The sequence below is a fragment of the Echinops telfairi genome, unplaced genomic scaffold (genome assembly GCF_000313985.2).
Source record: "Echinops telfairi isolate 266 unplaced genomic scaffold, ASM31398v2 ScPeMD7_3533;HRSCAF=4204_0, whole genome shotgun sequence".
Taxonomy (NCBI): Eukaryota; Metazoa; Chordata; class Mammalia; order Afrosoricida; family Tenrecidae; genus Echinops; species Echinops telfairi.
In genome coordinates, this window is record NW_022107431.1 from 35048680 (window position 1) to 35053714 (window position 5035).

Sequence of the window (5035 nt, forward strand, 5' to 3'; positions counted from 1 at the left end):
AGGAGACAGGGGTGACACCTGAGACAGAGAAGCAGCCGCAGAACCAGGAGCCACGGCAGGAGACATTTGGTTATGCACACATTTAAACATCCAGAAAGGTGGAAAGAGCTGGCGTGCAAACACCCATACACTCACTGCCTAGAGTCTACCGTGAACAGGTTACAACACTTGCTGGAGCAGAGCATCGACTCATCAACACATCCCCAGTTATCCCTCAAGGCACACAGTCACCTGTACTCGGTCAATCTCCTGGCCCAGGACAAAAGTCTCCAGAATATTGCTTTGTGAGCCTAGATTTATGACTTTACCTGGGCCTACTGCAGACAAACCACCAATGATGTGAAAGGCAACTTCAAAGGAAGGATGCCAATGAAAGCACCAACTGCAGTCAGTTTCGGAATGACTTACCGAGTCTGAATGGCAGCATCGCCTGTCTGCTCATAAGAGGGATTGGTTGGCAAATATGCAAGTCCTGCTGGCTGCCTCAGAAAATGTTCCTTTACGGCAGTTCTAAGTTTGAGTCATCCTTTGGGCCCTTAAAAAACCCCTGGGGTCTTCCTGGGATTACCCTCTCAGGAGTGACATAAATAAAGATAAAAGACCCAGGAGTCAAGGAGCCCCAGGATCTGGCAGGGCAGCCGAACCCCTGCAGCCCACTGAGCATCACGTTGTGATGGAGACGAGAGAAGGCAGCGGCACAAGAATGAAACAGCCAGATGGTAGCAGGAAGTGTGGTCAGTGGTGGTCTGGGGACCTTGACATAGAAGCCTGGAAATAGTCCACTGGCTGTTTTAAATCCGCAATGCCTACCTAGCCTGATTACTGATATGATGTTCCAAGCACAAGCTGCTTCCTGCTTTATTCTCCTCATGTAGGACAAGGACCAACCCACTCACCTTATAAATGGACCTGTGAGCTGTGGCTTTGGAAGCCCCACCAATTCCAAGTCTAAGGAGGACGGTTTCTCCAGGCAGCACAGCCAGCACGTGTGCTGGTGGTTGGTGGTCAGGGCTGTCAAGTCCGGTCGGACTCCCAGCAACCCTACGGACAAGTGTTTAGAAACTATCAATGACCACGGAGCGCCCTCGGAGGAGTGATTAGAGGAACAGGGAGAGGTTGGGGAAAGGGCATTTTGGGGAACTCGGGCAACTGTCTTTCAGGATGATCAGTAAGGAGTACTTCCAGTTCACCTACACGTTTTTTTATTGGTGTAGTACACAGGTTTTTCTGTGCACAAGATTACTTGGACTTTGACCTGAAACATGATATTCTCTGATAATAGTTTGTGGAAAAACAATCTTAAGATCAGCAGAGGGGGATGGACAACAGAAAAGTGGGTGAAGGGAGACATTGGTCAGTGTAAGACATAAAAAATCATAATAATTTATAAATTATCAAGGGCTCATGAGGGAGGGAGGCTGGAGGAGGAAGGGTCAAAAATGAGGAGCTGACACCAAGGGCTCAAGTAGAAAGAAAATGTTTTGAAAATGATGATGGCAGCAAATGTACAAATGTGCTTGACATCATGGATCTAAGTATGGATGGTGATTAAGAGTTGTATGAGCCCCCAATAAAATGATTTTTTTTAAAATCAGCAGAGACAAAACCACTCATGCCAGGCTACCTGGCTATGGAGAGATGATGAGGCTCCAGCCATGGGAGAGAGATGGCTGGGGCTGGAGGGAGCACCGGTGCACCGAATGGCTGGGAGGCAACGGCACCTGAGTGGTGGGATTCAAGACTGCTGTGTCAGCACAATTGTTAATGGCCCCTTGAATTCATGACTTTTCCATCACTAATTGACACGGCTACCTCTGTTTGGGCGTTCAAACATCTAGGAGGTTAAATCACACAAAACTGCCACCCGTGGACAGATTTTTTTTTTACCTACAAATTGGAAACTTCATGAGATTCACGGTAATACTCCGGTCTTACTTAGTGTCCTCAGTTTCAATTCCTTATTCCCTTTGTAGTCTCCCAACTGCTTTGGTGGTTCACAACCACAACCACGTCTACGCAGAAGAAACACCTGGAAGGCTTTTCAAAAGTACTGACGGCCGCGTCAAAGGGAGTGGAGGCCCGGGGGAGGCGCCAGGCATTAGGTAGTTTGGGCAAGCACCCCCAGGAGATTCTAATGTGGTTCTGCTTTTAAAACAATCTTCTGGGAGCCTCTCCAATACCCAGGTGCTGGGTGTTTGGGTCTTGTCCCAGTGAGATAGCAGGTGTGGACAATTGTGAGACATGATGGGGAGACTCGCTTCTGCAGGTGTTCTCGACCTTCAGCTTGCACCAAAGCCTCTGGCAAGCACAGCGCTTACCCCCAGAGCTCCTAGATCAGAAGGTCTGGAGTGCATGGTGAGAATTGACGCTTCTAACAAGTTCTCAGGCCAGGTTGGTGTGGCCAGTCCTCCGCCACCCAGCTGCCACTTCAGGTTTGCTGAGCGGATGGTGGAAGGGTTGGGACAGAGGGTATTGCTTCAGACCGTCACAGGCTAGATGCTTGGCTTATAGCCATGAACAAGGCAGACACCATCTTTACGCTGCTGGAGGGAGAAATCACAGAGCTGCAAGCATGTGTGTGAACTCCCCCCAAAGAAAGCATGACATTTTATATACAGATGTACAGAGAGAGCACCCTCTAAAAACTCCCTAGCCCAGTGGTTACTAGCCTCTAGAAAACTCCCTTTGAATACCTATTGCCAAGTTCTTCCCTCAGTAAGGCAGGTGAAATCCAAGAACAGAGCACTCCTTGGGAAAACAATGACACGAGTAGAGAGGGCAGAGGCAGAGGAGAGCACGCTTGGGAGGTCGAAGCTGCTGCTGTAGATGCATTGGAATGAGTCATTGATTCATTCACTGCCGGCCAGCCGAGTCTGACTCAGAGAGAGAGACCCAATGAACAGAGAACTGCCCTCATTCATTTTTGAGGCTGTACAATGTTACAGGACCTGAAAACCTTATCTTTTCTCCCTTCCCGCTAAGTATCCACTTACAGTTAGATGGACTCTTATTCCTCTATGATCCTAACCTCCAAGGGAGAAGGACATCATCATATAGGTCATATCTCCCCTCCTCTCACCCACATCCAAGCTTAGAATAGACCCCATTTTCAGTGACCGGGTCTGCGTAAGATTGCAAGGCATCCCTGAGTTGTGCAAGGGGCTAAAGCACTCAACTGTTAGCCAAATGGTTGCAGGTTGGAGTCTACCCAGAGGCGCCTCAGAAGAAAGGTCTGGCAATCTGTTTCCCAGAAAACAGCCATCGAAGAGTCTATGGATTCCCATTCTACTTGACACACGCTTGAGTGTGAATTAACTCAAAGGCAACTGGTAACCGGTACGACCGGGAAGACGTAAGGCACCTTCAGACCCAGATAGCCTCAGCCCAGGGGAAGTTTTTGCAAAGACACGGAGATGAGCCTGGAAGAAACAAAATGGTTTTGGAAGCACCACCATCCGGGTCTTCGTGGCAATCTAGAAGTGTTGTGGCTCTTCCCCACCAATGAAAGCCGTGTCGCCATTTCTTGGTTTTTGTTTTAGTTCTGTGTCTTCCAGGACTGAGTTCCCATACTTTTCCTGGAATGAGTCATCGAGATGATATTTTAGGCTCTAGGGATCTGTGGCAGGTGCTCTCTTATGGTGATATGTTTCCGAAGTAGTCGTAGATAACAAGTAAAATAATGGAAAAGGCAGAGTTCTAGGTCAGATGTAGGGACCGGACTTGGTCCTGGTTGTGAACTTGGCTGATTCCTCTGCCCTGATAGAAAGTTGGTGCAAGTTGTCAGAGACGGTGGCACAATACATGGGAGCATCATGTAGCTCAAACACATTTGCGATCAAACACAAGGAGCGCTTCCAAGCATCGTGTAGCTTCGAAGTCAGACAATTGGGTTTTGCTTGGGTTTCCTGCAGTAAAGATGACTAGTCATTGTGAGGCAAGGGGACAGACACGGGAGGAACCCCAATGTTTGGAAGCTCTTTCTTGTATAACTGGTGCTTTTCAAAGGCTATCAAATGATCTTCACGAGCAATACACACTTCCAATAACCCTCCTCCATTAATGCAGTTCCCCGCTGCAGCATCGCATCCTCCTAGACTGCTGGTCTTCAGGTGATCCCAACACGTTGTATAAAGGAGAGGGCTGAAGGGCTTGGTCTTCATCTCACAGGAGGGAGGCAAGGCAGGCAGGGTTGTTCACATTAATTCTTGGATTTATGGAGTGTTTATTGAACACCTGTCACCCAATGGCCTTTGAACAGGCACTGAAGATAAAAGTGGAATTCCTACAGAGTTGCTGAAGAGCCTCCAAAGTGGTGAGTGTGGCCATTATGCCCTTGCATGCTAACTAAAAATCGGGGGGCTCAGTCCCACTAGCCACTCGATGGGAGACGGATATGCAGTCTGCTTCTGTAAGCTAAGGGTGTTGGGAACCCTGGAGGGCCATTCTGCTCCGTCCTACAGGATGGCTGAGTCAGAATCGACCCTACAGCAATGCGGTTGGGATTGTGTTGTTTTGGGTTGTCAGGCTGCCACCAAATTGGTGGCAACAGGTTTCATTTCGTGCCCAGGAGAGGTTTGGACAGGGACTAACCCAGTGGTTCTCAGCCTTCTTAATGCATCAACCTTTTAATACAGCTCCACATGGTGTGGTGACCTCCCAACTATAAAATTATTTTCATTGCTACTTCATAACTATAATTTTTCTACTGTGAAGAACTGGGTGACCCCTGTGAAAGGGTCATTTGACCCCCCACAGGGGTCCCGACCCACAGGTTGAGAACGGCGGCACTAACCCATCAGCCATAGTTCACTTGCGGTACATATGTGCCTGGGGAGTGGATGAGGTTGGTGGGGAGCTGGACTTAGGTGCATCTCATTTTTTTTTTTAGGAAAAAAAAAAAAATTTTATATTTATCAAGAGAAAGGAAGACAATCACATACAAAGGAGCACAGGTAAGAATATGCTCAGACCTATCAGCAGATACCATGAACAGGAGGAGAGAATGGAGCAACATCTTCTAAAATCTGAAGGAACA